This window comes from Pteropus alecto, unplaced genomic scaffold, assembly GCF_000325575.1.
Source record: "Pteropus alecto unplaced genomic scaffold, ASM32557v1 scaffold231, whole genome shotgun sequence".
Classification (NCBI taxonomy): domain Eukaryota; kingdom Metazoa; phylum Chordata; class Mammalia; order Chiroptera; family Pteropodidae; genus Pteropus; species Pteropus alecto.
In genome coordinates, this window is record NW_006431805.1 from 1,713,908 (window position 1) to 1,724,393 (window position 10,486).

The 10,486-nt window shown below is 35.8% G+C and overlaps 1 non-coding gene across 1 annotated transcript; it reads right to left on the reverse strand.

The window, feature by feature from the left end:
* Nucleotides 1-2,221: 2,221 nt before the first annotated feature.
* Nucleotides 2,222-2,328, reverse strand: LOC112471781. Its single transcript, XR_003043396.1, has one exon. It is a non-coding gene; the product is annotated as a U6 spliceosomal RNA (small nuclear RNA).
* Between the last annotated feature and the right edge of the window lie 8,158 nt (nucleotides 2,329-10,486).

Here is a 10,486-nt window from a genome sequence, read left to right on the forward strand (position 1 = left end):
AAAGTATCAGGTAGAAATTCCGTGATATCAGGGAAAATGATGACATTCATAGATTAGTGATGGCCATGTGATCCAGTTCTGACCAATAAAATATAAGAATTTTGCTGAACGGTTTTGACAAATCATTTTCTCCCTAGTATAAGATGAGAATGGGGAAATAAATTTTGTTTTATGTCACTCTCTCTTTCCTGATTTTCAGTACAGTTTAGAGAATGTAATTGATATAGCCATTGTGACCATATTATGGCTATAAGAGAGAAGCCAAGAGGAATACAGAGAGAACTATCCAAAACCCTAATCTCATTAAGATACTAAACAAGTACCAGAATCTTACTCTTTGAATTCTTATTATTGGGAAAAAATACCTCTTATTTAAGCCATTATAAATGGGCATTCTGTTTCTCATAACCAATATATTCCTAAATTATATCCTCTTTTTGTTTTTCATCTTATTTTTACTCTATCCTCTTATATATAAAGAGTATTTTAAGTAACTAAGATAAGGAGACAAAAATAATCAAAGATGTCTCTGCTCTATTTGGACTAAGGCAAAACATTTGTGATATGAATAAGAAGAGTACCAGGATGTCGGAAGGAAATAAGCCATTAAGAATGGAAGCGGATGAAGAATGTGTCAAAGGTAAAGACTATAATGGGAAAGGTTTAATGTGTTGTCATTGGACTGCCTCCACAATGATTTTTAATAGAGCGCAGCAGTGATAATCTCTTAGAACACACTGGTACCAACATAGGTTGTTTACAGCATCTGTTCCAAGTAGTTGGTGATCTGGTTTTACTGGTTGTTAATTACTTTGAATGTTAACAATGCATTGTTGCAAATAATGACTTGTTTGAATCAAGAAACGTATAACCAAAGACTTTACTACAGTCCAATCTTGAAAGAAACCCCCCAATCAAAAGAGCAACGACACTTGCTGTCGCTTGCTTTATTGCCAGTTCCTACTAGATTATTGGTTACCAGAAGGTGCAGTGGCTGGGGAGGAGCTAGATGGGGTAAAATGGGTCAAATATGTGGTGACAGAAAGAAATCTAACTATGGGGGGTGAACACACAATGCAATGTGTGTGTATATATACACACAAACAATTCAACAGGTATACTGTTGAATTGTACACCTTAAACTTACTGGATTTTGTTAACCAACGTCACCATAACAAAATTTTTTAAATATAAAAAAATATTTTATTTAAGTATAATTGGCATACAATATTATATTAGTCTCAGATGTACAACATAGTGATTCGACATTTATACACCTTACAATGTGATGATTTGAAGAAAACAGTGCTTCTGCTTTGTGAAGCAGAAGTAATTCTGAAAAATTACTCAACTGAAGTTTCAAAAGATAAAGTAAATGGGGAAATCTGAAACAAGATTGTAAAATGCTGCCCCTTTCTCTCTCAATTATACATTAGCAAAAATCTCAATGACAAACTAACTTTACAAATTATTTCTCATCTATTTCAGCAATTGCTGTGTTCAACTAACCAATTGTATATAGTATTGTTTCAGTTTTTTTCTGCCTCATTTTGACTTATATTACAACATACTAGCTCACAATTAGCATTAATATGGTGAAATAAAATAGCAACTTAAATGTATATCATTAAATATAGAACAGCAAAAATAATTTCACTATCTTATTCTAATTACTCTGGCAAAGTTCTCACACATGATACTGTATAAAACAATGGCTTTATAATATTGCAAAATATAACAATTTGACCTTTTAAGTGGAAAATTATGATAAATATAAATGTTACATTCATGTGTAACATATTCATGATTTTTTCAGATTGCATTTCAAATACTTAATGTACTTTAGCAGCCAATGCTATTTTATTCTATCAAAAAGTATCTAAAAGGAGTAGAGTAAGTGCATAACAATACTCATGTTCAAATAGCTAATTCGACCTTTTTTTTTTTAAGTTTTATGAGTCGACATATTTGCTCATAAATATCTAGGTGTAACTAATTTAAGATTGCCTTATATTAATATTTTTATGAAAAGTCCCACTTTTGCAATGATGGGCCATTGCTTTGATGTGTTTCTTCTGAGTTAATCAGCACCAGGTATGAAGAGGCTTGGGCATGGCACAAAATATGGAAAAAAGTCCCACTTTTGCAATGGTGGGCCATTGCTTTGATGTGTTTCTTCTGAGTTAATCAGCACCAGGTGTGAAGATGCTTGGGCATGGCACAAAATATGGAATGCTTATCAAATTTGCGTGTCATCCTTGCACAGAGGCCATGCTAATCTCCTCTGTATCATTCCAGTTTTAGTGTATGTGCTGCTGAAGGGAACACTAATTCAATCATTTTTATATTGTTATTTGAATACTCCTTGTCTTACAAAATATACACACATTCACACACATTGTTATTAACTGCCACATATATAGTAAAGAAAATGTAGAAATGATTGTTAGGTGAATTAACTTGGGTTATTTCCTTAAAAAACTCTCTTAAATTGGATTACATAATAGAAAATTAAAATGATTTTATTAACTCTAGCAAAGCTGTTAAAACCCAGGGTACTTAGGCATAAAATGAGCAATAACTCAAGTGTACAAAAAATTTTAAATGATATCATTATACGCCAAAAAACAAAACATATATTTAAATTATTTCATAGAGTAATTCAATCCCTAGCTAATACCCCTACATCATACATATTTAAATGTCTTCAAGAAATTATTTTTTGGTGATATTTCCCTATAAACTAAAGTATAATTTAACTAAAAGAACTAAATTCCATTTTTTTTTCCTATCTTGCCTTATGACTAATCTATTAGCATTTCACTTTGCACAGAAAAGATTAAATAAAACAGAAATGTTTATCTGGGTCTTGATGACAAATGAAAATGGTAAGAAATCATACAATCCACTTATATTAGTGCCATACTCCAACTAGGCATACTCAAAAACACTCAAATGTTTGCCATCTGATCCCATGCCCTCACAAACAAGCGTGCTATATCCCAAACTGTGTTTCAGTCATGGATGGAACTTCCTTATTTTATATAGCTCTCTCAGGTGATCAGAAATATTTTCTACTCTATCCTCAACATTCTGCTTGCTTCAGAGGTTCCTGGAAATCAGTTGAATAATGCACATCTGGACTTATTTTTCTACATCAGTCACTTAACTGAATTAATCCCCCAAAGAACTCTGGGACAGAAAGACTTGTTCAGTTGGTTTTGGAGCATATTTTACTGCTCATTAAAGGGTACATAAAAATTTTGTAGTCTCATTACCAGAATTGGATTTACTCAAATTAAATTCTATAGTACTAGATAGATACAAGACAGTGCTAGGGTCAGTATAAGCTAATGCTATAAGTGAATGTAAGTAAACAACTGTCAAAATTTATTTACCACTTGGTGAGCACTAAAGTTCTTATTCTTTGACAATAGAGTGAGCATGAAGTTGTTCATCTTCCTCTGCTGGTAAGCTAATAATATTCTGCTATTTAGTACCTTCTAAGTCTCTGGAGCACATCTAAGAACAAAAGTAGAATGAAGTGAGATTATTTTCGGGCCTATTTTTTTATAGCTGGTAATGCTTTGATGTGAACAATAAAAATAATGGAATTAGAGTAGTAGAGAGTACAAAATCTAGAGCAGCAAAATAATAAATTGGAATACAAGTAATTAAGACATTCAATTATTTAGATCATTTTTCTCATGGTCTAACTTGAGAAAAATGTGGAAAATTTTTTTAAAAGAAGAAAAAATATTAAATCTCATATTAGGGTTCTTGCATAATAGACAAAAATAACAGGCATATCAAGCACAAAAATAATTCTTTGGGAAAAGCAATTTGGCAAGAAAGAATACAAGATAGATGGTGACTGACTTGTGGCAGAAAGACAATAAGGAGGTTATTATACTAATCCAAAGATGACTCTGCAAATGATGAGCACTAGAGTGGGTAGCAGAAATAATGGAGAAGAAAAAAAAAATCTGACAGATTTGAAAGAAAAAAAAATAGAGAACTCAGTGAGAAATTATACATAGAAGAAAAGGAGATGAATGGGTTAAAATACCTTCAGTTCCCTGACCTGTAAGATTGAAAAAGTGACGGGTATAGAATAGATAGAAAGTAGAAGCTGATGTGAAGAGGAAGTTGATTTCAGTTTCAGACATTTTGAATTTGAAATGTCAGCGTGATAATTGGTTGGATATGTCTTGTACAGCACTGCTAAGCATTTAAGAGTTCATACATATGTTGATTTGGGAGTCATTTTCATGATGCAATAGTGAAGACATAAGAAAGCATGAACAGTGGGTTAGGTATAGAGTTTAATTCCATACTCAATTAGGTGGTACAATGAGAAGATGTAAACAAAGGCTATAAAGATGGAGTGGCAAGAGAAACAAGAATATAAGGAAAGTAAAATCCTGTCAAAGTCAAGAAATGTGTGTGCTACTGGGAAAATTTGGAGTAGTTAAAAACAATAAGAAATACAAAAAAAATTTACAAGATTTAGCAGAACCACTAGTACTGTTTTAATGTTTTGGGGGTAGAAGGTAGTCAGCTGGAACTAATAGAGAATGAGTATATAGAGAAAGAGGAGACGGAAAGTATTTGCCAGTGAAATGAATGAGTGTTTAGGTAAAATTAGGAGAGGCAAGAATAATGTAGGTCATTATGGCCAATACAAAAAAACTCTTTAGAGAGAAAAATAAGCACGTGTATTTCCTTGCTAGATCACCACATATCATTGGAAAGTAAAAAGTAAGTGACTTGCATACTGTAAGTTTTTGTTGGAGAAGTTAAAATTGCTTATTTTAGGTGCATTGCTAAAAGTAAAACTCCACATTTTAATTGAAGTAATATCTGTAAGGAAGATGGTTCCTATGGTAAGAAGACAATTAGAAATTATCAAATAAATAAGCACTGGCTTGCTTCACTGTGGTGACATCCTGGGACCCTGCCCCACCCAAGTCTTGCACCACAGGAGATTCTTTTAACAGCAAGCAGTAGGCCTAGGCTCATGCACCTTCCTGAGGAATTTTTGTGGCAGGCAGCCAGCCCCAGCCTGCACTGCAATTTTTCTTAAACAACTCTTGGGGATCCACGAGCCCCTGGCAGATGGTGGGTGGTCTCAGTGTGCTCTGAGCCTTCTACAGAATGGCCCTTGGCTCAGCACTGACACCAAAATTTAATCAGCATTAATACACCTTAACATTAACATCACTTGACACACCTTAATGACTTCCTGAGACCTTGCCTCTGCCAATTCATGTATTGCAGGAGCCTTTTTTTTTTTTTTAACAACTCAGCCTTACAAGCAGCTTGCAGGCTACAGTAAGTCCCAGGGTGCCATAGACATTTTGTTGAGCTTCTTCAGGCTTGGTACTGGTGGCAGCTAGCCTCAGTTCAGAGCTTAGCCTCTCCAACACACCTCCAGGTCCAGCATAGGCAGCTATCAACCACAGATCACTTTGTAGCTCTTACCAAAAAGCTCTGTGCTTGTCACAAGCAGCAGCTGATTTTGGCTTGTACAGAAGCCCTTCCTCTCAAGAGACACCAGTGCCAACACACTGGAAGGCCAGCTTGAGACCACAGCAGAGCACCACATATTAGGCCCATGAGAAACACACACCAAAGGAGGTGTGGCAGGCATCGGAGGCAGCTGGGGAGAATATTGCTCTGTGGGGTCAGTGCCCACACAGAAGCTCATAAGCTGTGGCAGTGACCAGTCCTTACAGCCAGTCGGCCTGAGGGTCAATTCTAGCCACTGGTGTGTCAATAGCATTCAACTACAAGAGGAAGGCACACACAACCCACATGAGGGACACTCACGAAGCACCAAGCTCAGGTGATGAGGGTAATTGTGCCACTGGGCTCTATGGGGTACCTACTATGTAAGTCCACCCATCTAACACTGGAAGATGTAGCAGATCTACCTAATACATAGAGACAAATGTAGAAAGGCAGCCAAAATGAGGAAACAACATGTCCAAATAAAAGAACAGGAGACAATTTCAGAATAAGAACAAAACAAAATGAAAGATAACAACCTACCAAATATAAAGTTTAAAATGCTGGTTATAAAAATGTTCAAGGAACTTAGTGAGGATATCAACAACAAGATAGTAAGCATAAGAAAAGGACATAAAAAACAAAAAGAATTAAGTCAGAAATGAAGAATTTAATAAATGAAGCAATATATATATATGTATATATATATACTAGAAAGAATCAACAGCTGATTAGATGAAACATAAGAAAAAAATCCGTGTTTTGAAAGAGAAAGCAGTAGAAAACAAGAAAAAATAATTTAAAATGTGAATATAGTTTAAGGGACCTCTATAAAAGTATCAACATTTGTAACATTTGCAACACAGGGGGCTACCAGAAGAAGAAAGAGAGACCAAGGGATTGAGAACCTATTTGAAAAAATAAGGAGTGAAAATTTCCCTAACCTGGTGAAGGAAATAGACATACAACCTCAGAAAACACAGAGTCCCAAACAAGATGAATCCAAAAAGACCCATAACAAGAAACATCATAATTAAAATGTCAAAGGTTAAAAAAAAAAAAGAGAGAGAGAGGGAGAGAATTCAAAAAGCAGCAAGACAAAGTGGTTAATTACCTACAGGGAGCTCCCAAATGACTACCAGTTAATTTCTCAACAGAAATCTTGTAGGCCAGAAGGGATTGGCATGAGATATTTAAAGCGATGAAAAGCAAGAACCTACAACCAGGACTGCACTATCTAACAAGCCTATCATTTAAAATGGAAGGAAAGGTAAAGACCTTCCCAGACAAGAAAAGGTAAAGGAGTTTGTGACCACCGAATCAGTATTACAAGAAATGTTAAAGAGAATTCTTGAAAAAGAAGTGGAAAAAAAAGAACATAAATATATATAATAAAATGGGAATAACTACGTACATATCAATAATTAATTTAAATTTAAATGGATTAAATACTCCAATCAAAAGACATAGGGTAAGAGTTATGTCAGAAGCATGGCGGCATGAGGAATCTTCCCACATCTCTCCCCTCGAAATAACCATGACCTTATCATCTAAAACCCAACAAATAACACTCAACCTACACTCAAGCACTTCGGAGGGATCTGCACATCAGAGCATCCAAAGGTGGCCAAATCCTTGGGAGGCTGAGGGTCAAATTATGAGTGAGGAACAGACAAGCTGTGAAATGCAGCCTAGGCTCCCTGCAGGAGGAGGAGGGGGGGCACAAATTTCAAGGCCAGGCCTTAGCCCTTTGAAGCTAGGAGCACTGCAACCTGTGTGATCAGCATATTCAATGCAGCTGAGCCAAGGGCCAATAAAGGGAGCAGGGCAGAGACTACGTACAGAGGAGTGACAGGTGTGGCTTAGCAACTGCCATTGCAAACCAGGAGGCTGAGTCACAAAGTCTGGTTGCACACCTCTCCTCTTCGAAAACCAATTCAGAGCGTGCCCTCCAGCCTCATATTCGCTCAGAGTTAACACCACCGAGACCCAGGATATTTGTGCAACCAGTACAAATACACACTTTAGTGTGAAACATACACTACAACCAGTACCAGAGATATGGACAGTGATATCAAAGCAAGACAACTGAAACCCAGGAGAGAAACAGCCATACACACCACGGGCCTCTCCCAATCAACTCTACCCATATCTACTCAGGCTGAATCAGGAGCCGCAGAACATTGCATCTGACTGTTGGAACAGTAACAGGATTTCAGGACCTCTTCAGAGACTAGACCCTCATCACCAATCACACCATTTCATGGGGATAGAGGCCTGGGAACAAGGGACCTGATCACAGAGGAATTACACAGTCACATACTAGAGAGAAAACCGCATTTTTAGCTTCGAAGCAGAGACATAAGAAGCTTTAACATCATTTACTGGAAATCAAAAGAAAAACTTATCAACCTACTAAAGAGAGATCGCTACATAATAAATTTTCTATTTTTTTTTTTTTAAGCAGTGTATACTCCCATTAATTCCAAGGCCATGAAATACTATGAACAACCAAGGTGAAAAGGAACCTCAGAAAGAAAGTGAAAAATCTCCAGAAAATAAGCTTAAAGACATGAAAATATATTATTTAAATGACTGAAAATTCAGGGTTGTTCTTTGAAAACAAAATCAATGAGATGCAAGTAAATTCTGACTGCAAATTCCAAGAAATCAGAAAATGAAAATAAATGAACAAAACAAATGTTTTACCAAGGACATTGAAACCCTAAAAAAGAACCAAAAGCAATTCTAGAGATGAAGAATATTTTTAAAGAGATTAAAAAAAAAATGAAATAGTAACCTTAGGAAATAGAGCTGACCAGATGGAAAAAAATAATTAGCGATATCAAAGACAGAAATCTGGAAATGACATGAAAAGAAGAAGAAAGAGACTTGAGAATGAAAAACATTCTCTATAAGAACTCTAAGAACTCTCTGACACCATGAGAAAAAAAAAAAAATCATAAGATTAACGGGTATACCAGAAGGAGAAGAGAGAGAGAGCAGGAAACCAAGAGCACATTTAAATAGTCGATGAGAATTGCCCAAACCTATGAAAATAACTGGATCTTCTAATCCAAGAAGCAAATAGAACACCCAGTTATCTCAACTCAAAAAGTACTTCGCCAACATATATTAAAATTTTTAAAAATTAATGACAAAGAAAATATTCTCAAGGGAGCCAGGGAAAAGAAGACAGTATCTTATAAAGAAAAACCCATTAGACTACCATTGACCTTCTCAGCACAGAACTTAAAAACAATGAGAGAGTGGAACCAAATATTCAAATTATTATTGAAAAACAAAACAAAACAAGAAATTACCAGCCAAAATTAATATATCCAGCAAAGCTCTCCTTTAGATAAAAAGGAGAAATAAACACGTTTCCAGACATACGAAAAGTGAAGGAATTTTCCACCACAAGATTCACAGTAAAGGAAATAATGAAGAGGGTAATTCTATCTGAAACAAAAGGACAAAAATAAATAAATAACTGTAAGTAAGATGACTAACAGGCAGGCAGGAGCAGCAATATGCAACCTTACTAAGACAGGGTATTATAAGATTAAATATTACATAATGATAAATGATAAAAATAAAACACTCTCAAAAAAGAAGATAACAGCTCCAGTAATTTAGAAATTAATGTTCAGAATATATAGTGATAATATGAGATAACAAAAACAGAAAAAGAGTGACATCAGAAACATGGTGGAGTGAGAGATGTCCCCAGATACCTCCCCTTGAAACAACAATAAGCCGAACATCTAAAACTCAATAACAAAAAAAAAAAAAAAACAAAAAAAAAACAATCAACCTGCACAGAAGCATGTCTGAGTGAGGGATCTGTGCATAAGAGCTACCACATCTCAGAACTCCAGTAGTCAGGCAGTAGACTGGGAGAAACAAGCTGCCCCTTGAGCCTGATCTCTCTGTAAGAGGAGGGGAAAGGGAGAAAGTGTGGTCAGTTCCTAAACAGCCCTGCTGGACAGCTGTGAGCTCTGTGCGGCTAGCGAAGGTGCCGCAACATGAGAGCAGAAAGCAGAGGAGTACAAACGGCAGAGAAGCGTGAACAGCAGAGAAGCGTGAACAGCAGAGAAGCAGGGAGAGCAGAGAAACAACAGTTCATTATTACCAGCCGCAGCTGCAAAACATGAGGCTGAGCCACAGCTCCAATCCCTCAACCCAGAGGGCCCTTCCCCCCATATACTCTGAGACATCACAAAGCCCCAGGGGATTCTGAACAAATGAAACCAAAACTGTCACTAACACTGACAGGGACTGATACTAAGGGTAGTGGAAGTGATTGAATATCTACAAGGAAAAAAAAAGCATTATTAAGAAATTATAATAAGCAGGGATTCAAGAGAATTAGACATCACTTACTAAAAATCAGAAGAAAACTGCATTCCTTGCAACAGGTTCAAGAGAGACCTTAATATAATAAATCTTCTTGGAAAGAAAGCAGAACACACTTTCATTAATGCTCAGATAGAGAAATAGTTCAATAAACACCATTAAGAACCAACATGACAAGGAAGCTAAGAAAGAAAGAGAAATATCCAGAAAATAAGCTTACAGACATAAAAATATATGACTTAAATGGCAGAGAATTCAGGATGGTACTTCTGAAAAAAACTCAGTGAGTTCCAAAATGAGTCATACCAACAATTTCAGGAATTGAAAAACACCTAGAGAAGCAAAGCAAGGAGACTGAAAACCTCGCTAAGAACAGAATAGATCTTCTGGAGATAAAAAACAAACAAACAAACAAAAATAAAACAACAACAACAACAACACTACAAGAGTTGAAAAATGAAATAGCAAGCTTGAGAAATGGAGTTGACCAAATGGAGGAAAGAATCAGTGATATCAAAGACAGAAATCTACAAATAAATCAGAAGGAAGAAGAGAAAAACTGAAGAATGAAAAATAATTAAAGAGAAATTCAAGAACCAGCTGATAACATCAGGAG